This window comes from Dreissena polymorpha, chromosome 4 (genome assembly GCF_020536995.1).
Source record: "Dreissena polymorpha isolate Duluth1 chromosome 4, UMN_Dpol_1.0, whole genome shotgun sequence".
NCBI classification, from domain to species: Eukaryota; Metazoa; Mollusca; class Bivalvia; order Myida; family Dreissenidae; genus Dreissena; species Dreissena polymorpha.
In genome coordinates this window covers 58,219,661-58,243,452 of record NC_068358.1, presented here as the reverse complement: position 1 = coordinate 58,243,452, position 23,792 = coordinate 58,219,661, and the positions used below count along the sequence as shown (strand labels likewise).

The following is a 23,792-nucleotide window of genomic DNA, read 5'->3' as shown; positions in this document are numbered from 1 at the left end:
GTAAATATTTAAGTAATTAAACGACATACACACTTTAGCAAATGTTGATAATAAGAACAAATGCGAGATATTATCATTCCAACAATCTGATCTATATCACACCTGTGAACGGGTCCTGTAAAATTGTCACAACATGTGACAATAATAATAAACAGATTCTCTCCGATTTAACACGTGTATAGTTAAAAATAAGAACACGATTTAATCATCAAGATACAAATGTGCGAATTTAGATTTTGAATAAAATTTTCGTTCGATTACCAGTATAAAACTCAGAAATATTTCCAGAATCTCCATTTGTAAGCAGTACCACTGGTGAAAACATGAATGTCGCAAGGAAAATCAGAAAATCCTTTTATTAAGCTCTACGAAAGATTCGAAACCAACAAACCGGAAATGCAAGTAGACGTGAACCGCTATTGGAACCAAAAGATGGAAAAGTAGCCATCCTAAAGAAATTTCTTGCCGATACTCAACAGAGAAAATAATCTCAACGATCATATGAAAATTCCTTCAAACGATTGGAAACAGACACTGCAAAAAGCGGTGTTACAATATCTGCATAAAAGTAAGCAGTCAGAATATGCAAGAGAATTATTATACAAAAAGCGAGCATAAAACAGATAAAGCAATTGCTGACGTCACGACCGGAAGCAGAACGTCAGACTTTAAAACGGCGACGCCAAAACGCACAACGAGGATGACGTGTCGTCGGACTATATGCTTTGATCGGGGAGCGCCGACGGAACGACCTGTATCTAGGAGATGCCGACAAGACGACGGCGATTCTTTTTTAAAAATAAAGCGGGCGCATTCTATCGCAAAACGCCGAAGTGGAAACTTGAACAACACTCCCGTCTGCATCAGAATCAGAACTACTCAAAAAACAAAATACAGTTAAAGGTCAATGTCATGTTGCCGTCGCGAAAGAACCTGCTGCAAAAGGCAAACTTCCGCTGCACGATCTGACCGACTCCGATCGGGTTTCCAGAAGGACAGAACGGACGATTCGGAAGATGGCATTAGTTATACACATAATTCTATCCTGGATAAAGGTTTTCTGCAGCATGACAGCCGCCTCTTTGACGACAGGCGTCGCTCTATCGTCGACGTCTTAAATATTGGGTACATCGCTACCGACGGCAGCCTAGTCCTGTCCGACGAAACCATCTCGACGAGGTGCTTATCGAAGCTTAGTAACAAGGCGTTGTGTTACTCCGCGTTGTATTCCCATACATCCAAACTGGAATCTCACGTTTTCGACGAAATCGACGGTACAACGAACAAAGCTTGCTTTGCCGGCGCCGACGGCGAACTCAGCTGTGGATACATGCGCGAGTTATGTGACGTCAACATGGACAGATGTGACTTCAAGACATTAGCCTGTACAGTCCGCACAGGCTAATCAGGGACGACATTTCCGCTTTTATGGAATTTTTGGTTAAAATGATGTCTCTTCTTAGCGAAAATCTAGTTTAGGCGGAAAGTGTCGTCCCGGATTAGCCTGTGCGGACTGTACAGGCTAATCTGGGATGACACTTTACGCACAAGCATTTTGCCCAGTTTTCTCAGAACACGCCACAAATGATCAGTCATGATGCTAGATTCATGTACATTTGATTAATGAAAACAGGAAGATCTATGTTCTGTAACATGTATTTTGTTTTGTAAATGCACTTTATGAATTTAACTTAATATTTAAACAGATTTGTTGCATACTTATGTTGTAATAAACGTTGCCATTTATACAGTCAGTTATTTTGTCATGCAGGCTTTTTATCTAATGGATAAGATGGAGAATTTGATTCTACATCCATTTACACGTAACAGGCCAGACATATGGTATTTGCACGCATAATCTCACTTTTGACGGTAGTTTTTAATTTATTTGTTTATCTAAGTCTCATCCACAATTCATCATGACAATAATTGCAATGTAAGACGCATAGGATGTATGAATGTTGCCACTCTTAAAGAATTATGAGAGACTTTATATCACAATATGATTATAATACTGACATAAAATACAACATAACATAATATATTACACTAAGTGTTATCAAACTAAAATATATCTATTAAAAGTTAAATAATTATTATGTTCAATGTAAAACTATACCAACATATTTACATATTAAAAACTTGATTGATTTCTATTACAATCACATCAAATATTAACACCCTCATCTACTCGCTAAGACGGCGATATATTTAGATAGTCATTAGGTTAATTGGGAAATAAAGAAACTATAATTTGGCATTCGCAGAAAATAATTACAAACTGTTAGATCTTTTTATAACAAAAAAGTAATTATCATCTCTACATGGGAGTCGACGGACTTAAAGGTGCCGCGTTAAATGAAATATAAAACACTTTTGTTTTTGTTATTCACACAAAATGATATCAAAGAAACAAGATTTAGAACGTTACTGGAATACTAAGTGTTTGCGTGTAGATTGAACCATGCCAAAACAGCAAGAGGCATAGTTCTTTATTTTTGCACAATAAATAATGATTTAACCCCAAAATGTCGTTCTTTTTCGTGGTTATTTTAAGTCTCTCCTTTAAAATCATTAGAAGTTCGAACGAATTGTAACGATATCGAGCTGTTTTTAAGCGTACCGCTTCTTTTCGATAAAATACAAACCTAACATCTTTATCATATAACTAGAGAAAAGTTCAAATTTCCGATAACGATATTAGAATTAACACAAACATCATAAGCTAAAAAATTAATCTTTACAGAAAAAGCCCAGGAAACGAAGAGTTACATACTTAGGTACTTCCCGATACTTCATCGACCCAGCCAACGACCGATTTCACGCCAACGACTACGATCCAGGAAATAACGACCATACCTTCAACAGAGCTGACGACGCAGACGACCACCAGCGATGAATGGCTGATGTCAACATTGAACCTGATCCTCAAAAACAACATGATGATGCTGCGTGACCTCGAAAGTATTCGGCACCAGGTGGAAGCACAGACAAGACAACCACATGCACTAATACTAGAGATAAGGAAGCTACGGTCGATGATGGAGATGATGCTGGGCATACTCGCCAATTTGTCCATACCTCAACCCACGGGTGTAAAAAGATTTCCTTATTGATTTGATGTAGTTGGTTACGTATGCATGTCTGTGTGTATGTATGACTGTACTTACTGATTTGATAAAGATTAATTATGTATGTATGTTTGTGTGTATGTATGACTGTGAAAGTATTTGATGATGTAAGCATGTATAGGTAAACATGTTCAATAGCGCACGCATGGTGTCCTTGAGGTATAAGAAATAAAATTACATGCCAACATGCTTCTTTGTGTGTGTGTGTGTGCGTGCGTGCGTGCGCGCGCGGGCGTGCGTGCGTGCGTGTGTGTGTGTGTGTAAATGGTGGAAACCCACTACCCGTCTTACGTTACACACCAAACAACCCACTACATATTGGCAACTCACTACACAAAACCTGGTAGTGACTTTGACATTTTGCTTTTTTCTGCTAAATTTGACATTTACTTAAAAAAAATGTATTTTGACCATGGAATTGACTTGGCGGTTTTTATTCGCAATTGTGTGTTGTCGTACACTCTTGCGCGATGTTGCCATTTTCATGTCTCACACATTTTGCTCCATTAATTGTGCGCATGCGCGTGTCTTCCAAAATGTCTTCCAAGACCGTGATTCAGATGGGGAATTAAATATAAGGTATTTGTATGCTGAATACGTTAATTATAAATGCTATATTAGGCGGTTAAATATTAAATGTTCTTCTTGTATGAAATAAAGCGCACGTTGTCTGTTAAACTGCTTCTTTTCGGATATAAACGGATACGATTTGACTAACGAAGGTCATTCCCTTGTATCAAAATAAACATTTTCAAAGCTAACCTTTTACAAGTTAAGTGATGTGGAAAAAAGCTCAACGACAACGTTATCGGAAACATAAAAAATATTTGATTTCTATTAGTATTTGCGAAATACGATTTAATTGATTGTAGTAACGTGAATCATAATCGGTAACTTGTCAGTTCGTACCTATTCTAAGCTCGTACCCTTCAGCATTGTACATTGTACAGGTGCTGAACAACTTTGTTGCAGACTTAAATGTTTAGTGCAATAGGTAAATTTACAATTTTCCATCAGGTTCTTCTTCTTCCATGTGATAAAATCATGTCTGCAATGAGACCTCAAAGAAAGAATTTCAAGAACTTGAGGCGATAAGTGGGACGGACTTGTTTCTAAAACGGGATGAAGAAGTGTTTCCAGGCACCCAGAAAAAAGGTATGTGCATCAATGAAGGAAAGCATTTAATTGTGTGCAGATTCATCATATAGACAAGTTCATTGTTATATAGACGAGTTGATTGTTATTGCTTACAATGAGTTTTTCTCGCATGCACAGTCACTGGTTGGCAAAAGCGCTGGTTACTGATGTGGAAAATATATGCAGTTAGTCATGTTTTCATCAAAAAATAAGTAAGAACTTCTAAAATGAATGCGTAAACACAATAAATGAATTTAAGAACTATATCACACCACACCATAGTCTTTGGAATAATTGTATTGTTATTTTTTTTAATAATTAGCCTAAATGATTGCGGTTTAACGTCCATTGGTCTTCAACTTGGAAGCCCTGTCAAATGTTTTGTGCATATTAAAATCGTAATTGTACGTCTAAATTATAAAAATAAATGCGTAAACCTTCATGAAAAAGCCGTATTTATCTGGAGCTCTGTTAGTTCAAATATACTTGTAGTTCAGTGTGTATTTGTATTACACAAATGTAGGATGTAAATTAAAGAGTAAAATGAACTCTAGTGGAGTGTAACCTGCTTTGGGTTCATCTTTCGTTTTAAGAAGACACAAACTCACTAACTATTCCTTCCAGCTGAGAAACCCTAAACCTATTTGTAAGATCTGGTATTGAGGCAACTTACACAGAGTGTGCCAGTATTTTCTATTCTTACTGCCATAACAGATCTTGGGCCACACTTTGTTTTGTCACATATTTTCGCGACCTTCAAAATATTCTTTCTTAATTTTCGTACTTGTTGACGTCAATCCCCTACACAATTCACTCCATACATTAGACACACACGCCATCACCATCACATGGCATACCAAATACCACTCAAGTCTTAAGGGCTTTAGGTGTTAGGTTTTGCACCTTTTTTTATCACTGTTGATTTTCCTGAGTGGATTGAGTAACTCGGGTAGGCTATCAATCTATTTCTTTTTAATCCCCCACGCATGGCCATAATGTATCAGTATTGAACATTATTATAAAAGAAGAAGAAGAACTTACAAAAGTCAAATAATTCATCATATTAAAATAATTACATCAATATAAAACATTATTTTATCCTTCAATGGACAAATAAATAAATATATATATAAATTTGGCGCATTGTAGTACACATATATACAAATGTAGCAATGATTTCATCATTTATGTGTCAACAACTTACTCGATCAAAATAAATACCACTGATGTACAACAGGGTTGGCATATTGACCGGTCAATTGAGTATTGACCTGGCCGGCGGTCAATATCCGGTTAAAACCGGTCAATACTGGTCATTATTGGTCAATACTGGTCGATTGAAAATTGTAGCATTTAAACATGACAAAGGAAGAATTTAAGCTATTCTATATAAAATCAATCATTATTTTGTAATTGATAAACTTTTTTTGAGTTATCTATTGTAAAAAAAATCTTTAAAGCTGTAAAAATACTTCTTTATTATTTATGGAAACAGTCTCAAATACAAAAGAACTAAGGCAATATCTTTATCTCAGTGTATCACATCTGTTACTGAAGTATTATTGCTATTGTAGTTACCATAGTATTTCACTGATCTATTGATAGATCTATTTGATAAGCTGATGGACAAACAGAACTCTTGTGGTTTCTTGGGTCATTAATGATCTGGCCCCTAAGCCTTTATTGGTAATAAAATGCATGCTCTGATAGTGACAATGAAGAAAATCTGCCCTTAGGCTATTTCATTTCACTCAAACAAAATGAGATAACTTGCTATTATTGTTATTAATTTAATAGTTACTTCTAACTTGTCTCCTTTCTATATTAAGAGGGTTTTCATATTTTAAAGTTCAATTGGTCTTCAAATGAATAAGCAATCAAAGTTCTTGATTTTGGCAACAAATAATGTTTACAATTGTGGGTCTACTCTAGACGCGTCTTTTCAATAATTTCTTTCTTTTAATAATTATTTCTTATAATGTTTTGTTTTTTTATCAATGGAAAATAAAATATTGTTTCACTTTTTTTGTTAAAGAAATCCAGGCAAGAATACATGACAAGTAAGGGTTGTGTCAAAGGTGCCATGTAAGGCCCTATTATCAGTTTTGGGTGCCCTAACCTGTATAGGTGAGAAGACTGTGAAAGACTGTGGATACAGTGGGGCCTCCACAGTGGGGCATGAGGAACAACTAATACACAGTAATTGACAGGTTCTTGTTGAATCAAGCACAGAATTTTCTGAGCATTCATAATTCGTTAGAATTGGAAAAAAAAATCCAATCGACTAGAAAAATCCAATGACTAACTTGACTCATTCGCACAATTTTGAGAGATTGGCCTACAAATAACATGAACAGGTATAAAATAGTGGGTATTAATAGCTTAAGACATTATTGGCAACATGTCTGTTTAATTTATATTATCAATATTGTTTAATTAAGCATGGAATATTAATCAAAATTGGGGGTAAAGTTCAATCGACCAGTAATGACCTCTTTGGGAGTATTGACCGCGGCTGTTTTAACCGGTAAAAACTGCCAGTTAAAACCGGGGGCGGTTGATTGGTGCCAACCCTGATGTACGATGAGCCTTCTATGTTTGTATTAAGGATAATTTTGAAACTAGAATGATCGTAATAATTATATAACATGCTTACAAGGTCATCCTTTAAAAAAAACAGAAAGATACAGGTTATCTATACTATATAAGTGATGATGGTGATGATTATGATGATGATGCAGTTGATGATGATTAAAAGTGCAAGCATTCGCTGATTGCATTAAAACATTTATGTTTACTGAACCACCATTTTATTGGATTAGTATTAGAAATATGCAAAAACTTATTGTCTTTTGTTTCTTCAATATTATAAAACTTATTCATTAAGATGAAGAAAGTGATATAACAACGCATGACTGCATGCATTTTTCAAGGTTCAAGATACAAGTGAAAGCATTATTAATCTTGCTTATAATTACTGGACAATTGCCACCTGTTGAGAGGGGGGGCAGGCACTTTGGGTCACTAATGTTTATGACACCCGTGTTAATAGTAAGTATCTGCCAAACAAAGGGCCACTTAAACCTCAGCACAAGTGTCGACGCTTGAGAACACATGCAAATTATTAGCTCAAAATTTCCCAAAAGGAAGGCATATTCCATCAATTTTGTTCCAAAATTATCTGCAAGTAAACAAATAAAATTAGCACTTACACTAAACACTTAAAGCGAAAATCAATGTAAATCAATATTTGAGTAGATTTTTTCTTTTGATATCAAGCAATTAAAACAACCTGTACTTCCCAATTGGAACATTTCACAACGGTAATTTTCCCAACTTCAGGGTTTTTCGCGCTAATGTTTTTCAATTGGCATGGTACAAGTACTTTTCCCAATTGGGGAAGAAAAATCACTGAAGTCCGAAAAACTCCACATGGTCATGTTACAAATGTAAATGACTGTGTTAAATTTTCAAAATTTCCTATATTTTGGGGAAAATATTACTTTATTGTTCCTTTATTTTCTTGGTTACGATGTTTACAGCCTGTTTTTCCCCCAAGATGCGCATTTACAATGTTCCTGGATGCTTACCGGTATTTTTCACCTATGCCAAATTTATTGGGATAATTCCTTTAAACCATAGACCCCTAAAAGGCGTTTTCACCTTATTAAACAGAGGCCTATTTCAGAATACTTCACAATTCCAAAAAGAAGTGTTTTTTATCACAATACTGAGCTAAACATTCTCAACTGGAATAATTCAATGAACACTCAAGAGTATAAATTTTCATGTATTTGATCTTTTATCTTGGGCTCAATAAAAATGCATGTGTGTGTTATCATAAAGATAATGGTCAAAGTACTGTGCCTATTTCTCAACCATGTTTATATTGTTTCTAAAATTTTACAATTTTGAGAAAATAACGTGCTTATTTTCACAAAATGATCAGACTAGGGTTTCATCACAAATTTGGGTGATTAACACCTGCCCTAGATTGTAATTATAACAATAATATGTTTTCATGTTCTTTAATTATAGGAAGATGTGTGCATACACATTCCCACATCGAACAGGGGGATATTTTTCTGAAATATGAAGGGATGTTAACAAGGAAGGAGCCGATTGGAAATGACACATATGTGTTTGAATTCCGATTCAAGGGGGAAAAAGTGTTGGTATGTACAAATCTTTTACACAAATAATGTTTTTTCTGTAAACCCAGTATGGCCAAACATGTTCTTTTTCTGTAGTGTATTAAAATATGTTATTTTGTCATAGAAATTTATAAATTCATACACCATACTACTGTTATAATCATATTACAAAAAATATTGTTATGTGATGGTAATCGTTACTTAAAAATTATACCCTCACAAACAAAGTTTAGGTGGGATATCAGGCATTTCCCCAGGCGCTTTAAGCATCAGGGAGCCCTTGGGCCATAATCTTAAAAGACTTTAATTAATTAACGCACTAACTATGCTCATCAACTTTTGTTGCTGTGATTCTTCAACGTGTTTTTAAAATCATATAAAGACACTGTGGAATAAAAAGATTCAACAGCTTTTCAAGAATGTTAAGTTTAAATTTATATGTTCAATAATTGTACTTACTGTCTTACTTAAATTGTACTGTAAGATTTGATTTAGTACCTTAAAATTAAACAAGTTGAATGGTTTATATATATATATATATATATATATATATATATATATATATATATATATATATATATATATTGTGTCTTTGTGTCGTATGAACAAATCTGCATGAAAACTACATTTGGACTCAAATCGTACATCAAATCATTTCTGTCGTCAGTTGTCAAAACACCTATATACTGTTTGATTCCAATAATGTCGCTTTAATGGAATTACTATTTTTATATATTTGATTCTTAATATTTAATCAACTAAACTTGTTTTATTAGGGCATTTTTCACTGTTGAACAAAATTGTGTCTTTTTGTCGTATGAACAAATCTGCATGAAAACTACTTTTGGACTCAAATCGTACATCAAATCATTTCTGTCGTCAGTTGTCAAAACACCTATATACTGTTTGATTCCAATAATGTCGCTTTGATGAAATTACTATTTTTATATATTTGATTCTTAAAGGGATCTTTTCACGCTTTGGTAAATTGACAAAATTGAAAAAAGTTGTTTCAGATTCGCAAATTTTCGTTTTAGTTATGATATTTGTGAGGAAACAGTAATACTGAACATTTACCATGGTCTAATATAGCCATTATATGCATCTTTTGACGATTTTAAAACCTAAAAATTATAAAGCGTTGCAACGCGAAACGATTGAATAATTTGGAGAGTTCTGTTTTTGTCGTTAAATTTTGTGAAACTACGAAGATTGCTTATATAACGTATAAAATACTTCAAATATATGTACTCGGCGGAATACCTCAGTAGGCTAAAGCGTTTTTACTTCATGACTCTGGCAGGACTCCAGGGGTCACTGGTTCGAAACCTGGTCCGGGCAATGTTCTTTTCCTTTTTTTAATTTTATTCTTGATTTTTTACTGGAGCTTTTACGATCCAATGTTTACATTTATCGATATAAAGCATTTAATGAATAAGTTTAAAAAATGCCAAAATCTGTGAAAAGGCCCCTTTAATATTTAATCAACTAAACTTGTTTTATTAGAAGTACAATTTTGCAGTAGCCCCCCCATTAATAGTTTTATTATTACTTTACGGTACCGCCCCTGGATTTGTTTCACGTCATTGTATCTTCGCCTGTCAATTACGTCATAACTCTTTCTCTGTTCCTGGGTACATGTTAGCTACATGCATTGGTCATTGGGTTTATAACGTTCAATTTTATTTATATTTTCTCTCTGATAGGCATTTCTTTTTTGATTTAATTATTATTGATATAATGTTTTGCAGTCACATAAACAACCTAGCAATGTAATATGGAATTTTTACACCCATTATTGCTTCTTCTTCCTGTATTTGCGCGATGATTATCTGAACTATTAACTCAATGACGCTATATTTTTAAATCTTTTTCTATAAAGAAGGAATGTAGTTGACACTTGTTTGTAGTTTCATTTTATCGTTCGTCAAAAAGTTGTAACTCTGTTGCTCTGGTATCTTCAATACCATTGAGTAATTCAATTGTAATTAAATTGAATGCGTTAAATTCCCTTTTATTATTGTTTGATTTGAGTTACAATGCTATGACGTTAAATTTTATTTACACTTAAATTTATTATGAATATTGTTGGGCCAAGTGTGAGGTTGAGCGCTCTATAACCGGTTTAAACCCCCAATGCTTTGCATTGACCGTTCCAAGGCAGTCACCCCAGCTTTATTCATATTTTGTGTTTATGTTGGTTTTTATTGTGCTGTTTTGTACTGTTTGGGCAATCGGTCACTTGCCTTAAAGGGGCCTTTTCACAGATTTTGGCATTTTTTAACTTATTCATTAAATGCTTTATATTGATAAATGTAAACATTGGATCGTAAAAGCTCCGGTAAAAAATCAAGAATAAAATTTAAAAAAGGAAAAGAACATTGCCCGGAGCAGGTTTCGAACCAGTAACCCCTGGAGTCCTGCCAGAGTCCTGAAGTAAAAACGCTTTAGCCTACTGAGCTATTCCGCCGAGTACACATACTTCACGTATTTTATACCTTATATAAGCAATCTTCGTAGTTATACAAAATTTAACGACAAAAACAGAACTCTCCAAATTATTCAATCGTTTCGCGTTGCAACGCTTTATAATTTTTAGGTTTTATAATCGTCAAAAGATGCATATAATGGCTATATTAAAGCATGGTAAATGTTCAGTATTACTGTTTCCTCACAAATATCATAACTAACACGAAAATTTGCGAATCTGAAACAACTTTTTTCAATTTTGTCAATTTACCAAAGCGTGAAAAGATCCCTTTAAATAAAGGACCAACTAATTGTTTTTAATGAAAATTCAATACTGCTCCAGCAGCTGGAGTTTCACTTCTTTATATTACATAGTGTGTGTGCCACTGTTGTGACTTGCATAGTTTTTATGTAATTGTAGTAACTTCCATGGTTTTTATGCCAGTGTAGTGACTTGCCTTGTGTGTATGCCAATTACATGGCGTACATAGTGTGTATGCAACTGTCAGGGCCAAAAAAACCTTCTTCGCAAGGGGCCTTTTTTTCTAACACTGAACTAAAAAGGCCCTTTCCCCTACAGAAATTTCTTTAAAAGCATGCATTTTTCTCAAAATTTCCAATCTACCTCAGTATTTTTCATTTCCCAAGCCAGAAATTTGTGTCTTTTTTTCAAAAAAAAGACTGTGGCTCTTTCCCCAAAGTTGGTGTTTTGGCCCTGGTAGTGACTTGCATAGTTTTTATGCCAATGTAGTAACTTCCATAGTTTTATGCCAGTGTAGTGACTTGCCTAGTGTGTATGCCAATTTCATGACTTGCATAGTGTGTGTGCCACTGTAGTGACTTGCATATTGTATGCCAATGTAGTAACTTTACATACATTTAATGCCAGTGTAGTGACTTGCCTTGTGTGTATGCCAATTTCATGACTTACATAGTATGTGTGCCACTGTAGTGACTTGCATAGTTTGTATGCCAATGTAGTTACTTCCATACATTTACATGTATGCCAGTGAACAAATGTAGTAACTTGCCTAGTGTGAATGCCAATTACATGACATGCATAGTGTGTCTGCCACTGTAGTGACTTGCATAGTTTTTATGCCAATGCTGTAACTTCCATAGTATTATGCCAGTGTAGTGACTTGCCTGGTGTGTTTGTCAATTTCATGACATGCATAGTGTGTCTGCCGCTGTAGTGATTTGCATAGTTTTTATACCATTGTTGAAACTTCCATAGTTGTATGCCAGTGTAGTGACTTGCCTAGTGTGTATGCCAATTTCATGACTTACATAGTATGTGTGCCACTGTAGTGACTTGCATAGTTTTTGTGCCAATGTAGTAACTTCCATACATTTTATGCCAGTGTAGTTACTTGCCTAGTGTGTATGCCAATTACATGGCATGCATAGTGTGTCTGCCACTGTAGTGACTTGCATAGTTTTTATGCCAATGTAGTAAATTCCATAGTTGTATGCCAATTTCATGACTTACATGGTTTGTGTGCTACTGTAGTGACTTGCATACTTTGTATGCCAATGTAGTCACTAACATACATTTCATGCCAGTGTAGTGACTTGCCTTGTGTGTATGTCAATTTCATGACATGCTTAGTGTGTCTGCCAATGTAGTGACTTGCATTTTTTATGTCAATGTTTCTTTCATAGTGTTATGCCAGTAAAAAAGGCAGTATAGTAACTTGCCTAGTGTGTGTGCCAATTTCATGACTTATATAGAGTGTGTGCCACTGTAGTGACTTGTATAGTGTGTATGCCAATTTCATGACTTATATAGAGTGTGTGCCACTGTAGTGACTTGCATAGTTTGTATGCCAATTTCATGACTTACATGGTGTGTGTGCTACTGTTGTGGCTTGCATGCATACTTTGTATGCCAATGAAGTAACTTACTTAGTGTGTATGCCAGTGTAGTGACTCACCAAGTGTTTATGCCAATATCATAACTTACATAGTGTGCGTGCCACTGAAGTGACTTGCATAGTTTGTATGCCAATGTAGTAACTTCCAGACTTTTTATGCCAGTGTAGTGCAGTGAAATCCAAACACGGCATATTTTTACAGGACAGTAGGTCCTGTTAAATAGGAAAAAATAACTTTTCATTGATGGGATCAAGGTGTTTATGATAAAAGAACATTTGCCAAAACGAAAGTAGCCGCTACTTGTTTACCTAAGCTTCGCTTAGAGCGCATGTCAGTTAGGAGTCTGGTCAATACGGCCTAATCCGACGACAGCCTCGATAAATGAAAACGAGCTTTTTTGCACGCATGGACATTGACAGCCAAGATAATAACGGTTCGAATGACAACGATCATTATTATACATTACTTTTGCTCTTACAACCACACAAATTGATACCTGTATCATTTAATGATCATATTTATGATATTCTTGTTAAGCGACTAGGCCTCCATGAATTTGGACCGTCCTGACCGGCATTTGTAAGATGCACAAAAATGGACCAATCAGGTGCCCTCGGAAAATTCTGTCAGCAGAAAGAGCATTGGCACAGAAAAGCATGTGTATAAAGACCCTATCGCTTTTTTGCAGCTCTGAAAACTTTCAGAGAAGTAAACGAAACTATACAATAATACAAACTAACAAATTGTTCTCTTTTTTTACGAACATTTGGTCCAGTAAATTTACAGGACCGACAAGCCAAACCTTACAGAATTTTACAGGACATGTCCGACGGTCCGGACATGTTTGGCTGAGACTGGTAGTGACATGCCTAGTGTGTTTGCCAATTTCATGAATTACATAGTGTATTTGCCACTGTAGTGACTTGCATATAAATATTAAATATTTATCTATATTTTATATATTATATGGTTAAATATATATATTGATTAACTTTTACAAATCCTAATAAGTTTTATTGTTTATTTCTCTTTCAATTAGGTTTGATGGAACTACAGAAGATGGCAGTTTTGGAAGGCTTGTAAATGACTCCACCCACTGCATTTGCAAAGTGCAGTGCTTTGAGGAGGAGGGTCTATCAAGCTTATATCTCATTGCCCTCCGTGACATTCTGCCACTGGTCAGATGCTACAGTTGACTGTGCCAGCGTCATCTCTCGTGCAGAGAAGAAGTTGTGTATAATTATGGTGCAGAACCATATCCATGGGGGCAAAAGGTACTTATTTATAAAGAAATGTTTCCTCTAAATGGCCCTTTTTAGCTCGACTTTTATATATGAAATATATATAGTAGAGCTATCCTACTCACCCCGGTGTTAGCGTCTGCGTTTGCGTGCAAATGTGTAAGTTTTCGTACTACCCCAAATACCGGTATTTTCTTTGTCCCTTGACATATTGCTTTTATATTTTGCATACTTGTTTACCAACATGACCCCAACCTACATGTATAAACAAGAGCAGACAACTCTATCAAGCATTTTGTCATAATTATGGCCCCTTTTCCACTTAGAATATGCAGCAAATGTTAAAGTTTTCGTACTATCCCATTTATGTTCATTGTCCCTTGACATATTGCTTTCATATTTTGCATACTTGTTTACCAACAGCACCCCAACCTATAAACAAGAGCAGACAACTCTTTCAAGCATTTTGTCATAATTATTGCCCCTTTTATACTTGGAATATGCATATTATTGATAAATCTATGTTAAAGTTTGCGTACTACCCCAAATATTTCCTATATCCTTTGACATATTGCTTTTATATGTTGCATACTTGTTTACCAACATGACCCCAACCTATAAACAAGAGCAGACCACTGTATCAATCATTTTTACATAATTATGGCCCCTGTTACACTTAGATAATTGAACATTTTGCTTAAATTGCCATTACTGCTTTATTAATGATCACATTTTGTTATTACTTTGACAAAACAACACTTACCTGAATACCACAATGGATTCCACCCAAACAATACCCCACGCCCCTACCCAGAATCCCTTCAGCCCCCCAACCTCCCCCCCCATTTTTCTTTTAAACATCATCTAATAAATTACCCCACCCCACATTATACCCCCCTCTCACCATGCATACATCTGGTTGCCATGCCAACCGAAAGGAAAAAAATCTAAAAAACTGCAAGGTCTAAGGCTTAGATATTTGGCATGAAACATCGTCTGGTGGAACTCTACCAAGATTGTTTAAAGTACACTGCAACGCCGATATATCGCAGACCAGTATATCACGCTGACCGATATATCACGCTTCAGCTATGGCTTCTGAAAATCCGACAAGCATGAAAACTAAATGACATGTTTTAATCTGAGAATTCGCTAACTTAAGCAGAAAATCAGTTCTAGCTAGTAACACCCTATATTTTGCGGCCTACTATGGCACGCAGTGAAGCGTGAAAACAGTAGATTAGTGACAGTGTTGTTTGCACACATCTGGGGTTGTTTTTAGAACTTAAGAAAGAACTAATTAGTGTCACTGCATAGGTAATAATGGCAGTATACCGGTATATAAATCGTTAAATTTCGCTACTGGTCATTCTGTCTCTGTACACCAAATACATCGCAAAATTGGCTATGAGTAATACTGTCACACGCAAACGTTAACAATTCTCGATTACATAGAAGATCGAGATAATAGACAAGAACTGGAGAAGATAGCAACAGTTTTCCATTGGTCAATCGATACTTTTTGATAGGAAAGTATGTGTACATAACATTATTTCATTTATTTTGGCAGTCATTTCAAGGATCTTCTAATACTTTTGAATTACAGCAAAAGATATACCCTGTTGAAGGTTTTATAGAGATACCACTTAAGCAAAACTTCATAAGTACAATATTGATTATCTGAACCTGAACTACATCTAACTACAATACATTGAAGTTATAATGTGATCAAAGTCTTCAAGTCATTTTGTGAGAAAGAAATTTAAGTTGTTGTGTCATATTTGCTACTATGTTACATATATTGATAGGTAGCAAACAAAGTTAAGTCATTAAAAGTTACAGTTTTATTTAAACAGAGTTTTTTATTCCCCTGATATCTTGATGCAGGACACATAATGATTGTCTTTGCCATTAGTAAATCTGTCCACAGAATGGTCTAGCACAGGGATTGAACTTAACTGATGGGAGGGGATGGTCCACAGGACCTACTTGTCTGATACTGAATATACTGGTCCTGATAAAAAAAAATAATAAAAAAACACCAATTTGCATTATCCCATAGTGCATACAATAGCTTAAAAATCAAAATGATTTTCAAAATCCCAAAGTGATAACTCATGACAATACAGGCTTTAGTGGCATGAGTGTTTGTACACACACTCTACATGCAAGTCACTACACAGTACACACTATGCAAGTCAGTACACGCTATGCAAGTCACTACACAGTACTCACAATGCAACAAGCCAGTACACACTATACAAGTCACTACCCAGTACTCACTATGCAACAAGCCAGTACACACAATACAAGTCACTACCCAGTACACACTATGCAAGCCAGTACATACTATGCAAGTCACTACACAGTACTCACTATGCAAGCTTTTACAACATAATTGACTTATTGTACATCTATACAGTTTTCGAGCTTTTCATTAAGTTTATGAGTATTAATTAGTACTGGTATTTGTATGTGTTTTAATAATAAATGTTTAAATCTTCAGTACAGGTTTGATTTATACACTGATGTTGGAGCTTGGGAAAAGCCACTTGACTACATTACCCAGCTCAGGCAGTCTGCAATATTCAAAGAAGTGAGGAATTTGAGGCATAAATAATTTGTATGGATCATGGTGATAAAACAACATACACCATAGATAGCTGAATCAGGGCTTTTTCCTTCTGTGAGAATGGCCGTTTTTCACAAATTCACTTCAATTAAACAGGATGGGTCACATAGAACTACACCTCATTGCATTGCTGCATGTCCCTATTCGAATGTTATACTGACCTCAGTTTGACTTTACACTGTCCTAATTAGATTAGATATTACTTTTTATATTATACAGTTCTTGATGACTGCAGTGTCCATGACTAAGATGTTGAACTAGATGGCCTACATCCAGAACTGACTACATGGACCAAGGTATTCTTTTATGTTAAACCTTTTGAAAGAAAAAGATTTCATGTACCTCAGGCTAGTTCAGTTGACAGGGAATTTGTCCATAAAACCCACATTCACAAATTAGATTTAAATGAAGAAGGAATTTATATTTACCAACAACTAAATGTATAATTGTAATCAAGAAAAGCAGCAGTAAAATTAAAAATGATTAATGTTGATTTTTTTTGCCTGTGGACTTCAAGCACAATTTTGTTCTGAGTGCTGACTACTGTTACATATATGAATGATTACTTGAAACCCAAAATACTGATGGTTTGCTTTGTTGTTTTGTCCTAAATTACCTTTATCAAATAGAATAGAATGTGTACAGTTTTAATTCTGTTAACAAATATGAATATATATGTCATTATTTTCATTGTGTTTCTACATGTTCCCATTTGTAGGTTACACTGATCTGAGTATAAGTTCACACTGTCCTTTTTGGGGTCAGTAAGATTGGATATCAATTTTTATTCACACAATACTGATGAACATTTGGTCATTTGTATAAATTCAAATTTTCTATGTCCCTTAATAGTTCAATGTTCAAATCTTCAGGACGAGTTTGCCATATGCAGTGATGTTGGAACTTGGGACAAGTAGTTTGAATACATTGCCCAGCACAGGCAGTCTGAAATGCTGGAATAAGACATATGGGGGTGCAAAACAGCATGAAGCAAGGTATTCTTTGGTGTGAAACATGTTGAAAAAAGGTTTACATATACATCTAGCTAGTTCTATTATTTTGGAACTGGTTGATCAACCTCACATGATCAAGTTGAATGACAGTGACAGTCACAATGTTTACATTTTAAAATTAATGTATGTGTCACTTTGTCAGAGGCCAGATCATCAGAGATGTGATTGAGAGTCATGATGTAGCTGCTGTCAAAGATTGGGCTCGGATCTGACAAGCAGCCAATAGTTTGCCTTTTAAAGAGTGCGGCATATCATTCCCACAAGGTACATTTTATAACAAAATGAATAAATACTTGTTATATACATGTGTCACCATTATTCAATCGAGCTGTTCATAATGTTATTACATTTTAATAAGAGTGAACTGCAACCTCAGTTTTATTGTACTTTCATTTATATGGAACATGTGTTTGTAAATGTTTTTAATGTTTCTTATGATTCAAGACAAATAGTGTAAGCATTTTTTTGTTTGTTTTGATAATACTATGTGTAATTAGTTAAATATTTTAGAAAAATATGTACAGTACTATATGATTGAATGCATATACTTCACTTTCCTTATTTTATCCGAAGAAGAACTTCAATGTTGAGTTTGTAAATATGTTTTAACATGTTTGGTATTCATATTAGTTGTTGCTATTTTATATGTGTTCTGTTCTTGTAGTTAGTTCATGTACTGTAATAAGGTATTGATAAGAAAAGTTCATTGGTTTGGTTTAAAAATGTATTAAGCATTTAGATGATTAATTACTATTATGTTTATCTGTCATAGACTTTATAACTGGCAATTTGTTTTAGAAAAATAATGTTGGATTAATTGTGGCTTCAAGGCACAGAAGACATCCCAGATACAGATGATTCCTTGAGCTCCAACATCACATGAAATTATTTCATTTTTGATTGGTAAATGTTTGGACACTAACAACTTTATCAGGATTTAAGATCAAATAAGCAAGCATAGATATACACATATATATCCAGTTCAAACTGTGTTTGATTTCAGTTATTAGTGCTATGTTCATATTGTATAAACCATTAACTTCAACAATTACAGAAGACGTGCATTGCCCCATCTTCTTTGTCCAGCCACCTGGCCTGACTTGTAACAGGTATGGGGATTCCCTGCTGGAGTAGTTGTGTGCTAACTTCTCGGGTTCAACCACCAATGATGGATTTCCCAAGGCTACAGCTACATACTGAAGATGATAGTCAACAGTCAGCTTGTGATGTAAGAAACGGGCATTCAGCCGACGAATATAAACCAGCACATCTTTACTGCTTGCTAGGTATATAGTGACGAGTACATGCAACTGTTTAGTTGTTGAAACTTTTTAATTGATTTCCCTTGTGTCATCAGTAACAGCATTTAGCCAATGTAAATTTTGATGTATTCTTAATTAAGTTATCATGGAACCTTTAAATAGAATAATGTAAGTGTTAATATCTGTAACATTATTGTTAATTTTATTATTAAGCTAAATAATTTTTGTGTACATTATTCTTTCTTGAAGAAATTTGTGATAAAATGATTTCGCTTTCCAAGCACGTGTTCTTTGTACACATGTTCACGTATTTGACTTTATCTGTTTGTTGTATCTGTTTGTTGTACATTGTTATACTAGTTGGAAACTGTGTAGCGCTATGATTGTAGCAATTTTATTGATAATTTGATAGAAAATGACTGTTCCACAATACTATTTAGTGTCTGTTCATGTCAATCTAGTCAATTAAATTTTATAGTGTTGTGTTTAAATTATTGGAGATTATTTAATGCATGTTATATCAATTAAAAAGTGATATTTCTTACAGTACAAGTTATCCAACTATTATTCTCGTTAAGTGTTACAACTCTTATTGTATATGAATATTGAAAAGTCATATAGATCTAAATATATTTTATGCTGCACAAACTTTGTGTCATGTTGAGTTATTTCTGTTACTATCCTAGTATAAGAAACATACAATTGTAGTTCTCTAGAATTGACAGTTATTTAAATATTTGTTTTGTTTTATTTGTTGCAGTTTCTTACTGCCTCAATTGTACCAACACATGTAAATAAATACAACAAATTTGCAACACGCTGCTAGGTTATCTGTTGTGATTTGCAATCCGGAACAATAATCAATTAAAATAAGAAATGCATTTAATTGTTTCTTTAACAAAAATGTGTAGTGAAAAAAGTTGCCTTGGAGATGGGAATCCACACGAGATGCTGATCCAGGGCAGCTCTAAAGGCGAGCCCCTATGGTACATGTCATAAATAAAGTGACATCTGCCTTCAAAAGCAGATGAAGAATGAATTTTGTTTAAAAGAGCTTTAAACAAGTATTTACACATTTATGTATCAAGACTTATGGAAATAGTTAATGTAGATGACAGAAATAATTGTAAGCAATATTGCTGTTACTGGAAAAATCCTTATAGTGTAAGCAAACACACCTTTCCATATGGAGAGGAAATCCAGGGTCATATCCTGGTGGGGATCCCATATCAGCAGCAACTCGCATAATGTACATATAAATTATACAAAGAATAGTATGTGTTGTCAGTGTATGATATTTAATATTCATATTAAAATAGATATTAAGTTTTTGATGATTTTCTCTATCACACACACACATATGCAATATTTATATGTATTTTTACTTTATGTGATTTATCATTAGTATTAAGACACCATCATTAGTTCCACGCTACAAAAAAGGCTCATCACTTTGTCCTGGCAATTAATTATAATTAATACCCTTTTTTGCTTTAAAAAGAAAAGGGTTTGTTTTCAACAATGTGCATCTTTGTTCCTACTACAGAGTCTGATATTCATATCTTGAGTGTCTTAATATAAGGCAAATACTGAAAAAAAATGTGATTTTCATGAAGTATTTTGTCAGTTTTCATGTGCAGTGCTCTTGAAAAGTGCAGGGAGTCGACCTTGCTGGAACAGGTGCTCACTCCTCAGTCTGCTAGACGGGTAGCGCCCAAGTCACTGCCAGCGCTCATGAAAAGGCAAGACGCCCTGGAGATGGGAACCACTGACTCACATGATCAGTTCCCCATCTTGAACAGCACTTAAGGCGACCACCTTAAAGCCTACTTTCTGGAATACATCAGTGTGCAGAGCGTATACGTCAAGTTGAAGACTTGCAATTCATCTCATGGACAGTGATAAAACATTTAAACAAAACTGTATAATTATGACTGAAAAATCTAAACAAAAATAAAATGTGTTGTTGCCTTATGCCAGTGTTATGGCACTAAATTGCTTATTTTCAAGGATGAGGCTTTGTTGACTGCTTTAATAAATACATAATGTAAAATTACCTGCTCAACTATGAAATTATGTGAATCAAATATTGTGTACAACTACTGCTGGCCTCATTAAAGAAACACAATTGAAGCTTCATTACTAAATGTGTGCACAAAAATTATGTCCCGATTCTAATCAGTGACTCCTTTGTGTAGCTTATGTTTAACGACTGTTCAGTTTAGCTGCTGTTTTCACCAAGTAAGTTAGTTAGCAAATACAGTCTACTTTTCTAATCATTTTGCTATATGTAGTATAAAGTGACTGTTTAAAATGAATCAGATATCTTAGATTAACATTGTCTATTTTTTTTTTAACTTAAAATCTCTTGTCGTAAGGTATAACTTCCTGGACTAGTTTTCACAATTGCATATGTATTGCGCAAAATTTTTGTTCATTCGAATTCAAGTGATTTAACAGTCAATAAATTAATATTTAATAAAAACGGTTTTAGTTGAATAATAATTGATGTTTTGGCTATTCTGTCTTTTTTGCACTTATACATTATTTCTATACAATTGTGGATATAATTGAATTACAGATTGATATTATTTGACTATTTGACAATTATTGCACTCTACTGATTAATATACACAATCGAAAAATTTACATATATCTGAAAATCAAGAATAAATACTCTCGAGCTACAGGCTCGATTGGTCATTGTCGGCTCGGGTACTACTTACATGTACCCCGGGTACTCTTAAGTATACTTACATGTACCCCGGGTACGGTAAATATACTAAAACGTACCCGGGAAATTTAACGCTAAATCGGTCGTTGTCGGCTATTTTTTTTAAATTAATTATATACACATGTATGTCAATTTTCTGTAAAATGGCCTCTATATTATCGAAACTCATACTCACAATGCATGTTGACGCAGTTTTTTTAAAGAGAAGTTTGTTTAAGATAATCGGTAGCGCGTTTTACGACATCGGATTTTAGGCGGGTACAGTCTAATATCGACCGGGTACGATTAAGTATATTTACCGTACCCGGGGTACATGTAAGTATACTTAAGAGTACCCGGGGTACATGTTAGTAGTACCCGAGCCGACAGTGACCAATCGAGCTACAGTAACTAATTGTTACGAGTTATTACGGATTAAGTTTATATTGTATATTAATGTACATATATATCTTGTACAAATGGTTGCTCATTCGACGATGCAGCCTGTTAAGTTTATAAATGAAGGTCACTCGCTGAATGCCAGATATTTCCAAATCTATCATTTACATTTAATTGATTGCATATCTTTAATATAATTAACGGGTACTTCAAATATAGAGACGTTTTAAAGTTTGTATCGTAAGGAAAAAATAATCACAAGGTCTTTTTTGCGATAGACGTCTGCAGTCGAACTGGAATTTTACTATTATAATAACCGTGTAAATGAAAACTATACGCAACTACAGTGCCATTAATGATAATCGATTTTTTCGAGATATATATTTCATTCAAAACGATGTTCTACTGCAAATGATGTTCTGTGCACTCGAAGTGTCACATTAACAATTCTTTACAATTATGAAGTTAAATCTTTTGTTAATAAAATCGTACCCTATGTGATAAGCAATCATTTTATAAATACTTCAAAAGCTTAAGTAAAAATTAACGAATAATCAGACACCTATTCTCATTGATCAGCTATCGCGTGTGCATCTAATAGCTATCGCATGCGAACGGTATCACTCTTACGTGCACACGTAATAGCTATCGCATGCGCACGTATTAGTTATATCATTCTCACATTGTAACTATAGCGTGCTCTCATAATTTTATTGCGAACATGATCAACATTATCGCCTGCGTATGTAATACTATCAAGAGCGCATGTTATAATAGCGTAACGCACATAATAACTTAAGTGTGTGCACGTGATAACTATCTCCTACTCGCGTATTTACTATCACTAATGAAATAGCTCTCTTAATGTCAATGCACCATTAAATCCCAGTTCCAGCACATCGGTCTTTGCATGGCGCACTTACGACCTTCAAGATATACACAGAACGCAAAGGTGCTCGTTATGCAGTCGTCGGCAACGTTTGGCGCAGTGACTAGGCACAGAAAGCCATGTGGGCGTGATTACTTTGACCTTATTTCAAATAGGGTCGCCTTTCAAAATAATAAAATATGACTTTTCCAAGAGGCACTGAAGAGAGTGCGTGTTAAACGCCGTAGAAACACATCTTTGACATCGTTATCTCTGCAGGCGCTGTATAGACGCGCTAGAAAACGTTTAGGATCGGAGCCATCGGCGTGTTGTGTTGCGTCCTTCAAACCTGCTTATATGCCAATAAGATGTCAGAAAGCAGCCACCAAACCAACATACATAAGGATATATTAAGCGTCTGTTAAAAGCTAGCTTATCAACATTGCAAATGCATATGTAAATTTACATGTTTTAACTTATTTTTTTAATACATGTAGACATGTCGACCTGTAATACGCTGTCATTAGTGACAGGTCACACTGTTCTCAGTTGTGGGTCACACTGTCCTCGGTGATGGGTCACACTGTCCTCGGTGGTCGGTTGCCAAAAAATAAAAATAAGCTTTTCTTGGGTCCTGCGTCCCTTTTCACAAACATTTAGAGTCTGAATCCGCGACTAAAATACGAGTTACTAAAATTTGAGACATCTTCAAGCTAGAAATTTGTTTTAATCTACCAGGTCATCTTAGTGTTGTCAACACTATGATTGATTTGATGTTATTGACAATAATAAAATTGTATATACGCTATATTAGTCTTTTGAGTCTTAAATAAAAAATCTGTATATTTAGGAAAATTATTAAGTTGTGAAATAGTACGTGATTTTAAATCATATT

At 34.7% G+C, this 23,792-nt stretch overlaps 1 protein-coding gene and 1 long non-coding RNA gene across 4 annotated transcripts in view; one reads left to right on the top strand and one right to left on the bottom strand.

Annotated features, from left to right (window-relative positions):
- LOC127875929 (heat shock 70 kDa protein 12A-like) overlaps positions 1-23,792 on the bottom strand; it is a 110,419-nt gene that overhangs the window by 50,617 nt on the left and 36,010 nt on the right. The window lies entirely within an intron of this gene.
- LOC127875936 (uncharacterized) lies at positions 3,649-21,305 on the top strand. 3 transcript variants are annotated; one of them, XR_008047521.1, is made up of 9 exons: positions 3,649-3,710; positions 4,149-4,286; positions 8,307-8,443; positions 13,809-14,043; positions 16,862-16,938; positions 17,515-17,637; positions 17,798-17,919; positions 18,454-18,558; positions 18,710-21,305. It is a non-coding gene; the product is annotated as an uncharacterized LOC127875936 (long non-coding RNA). The 3 variants fall into 3 exon arrangements; XR_008047520.1 differs by lacking the exon at positions 18,454-18,558; XR_008047519.1 differs by having other exon boundaries at positions 17,798-21,305.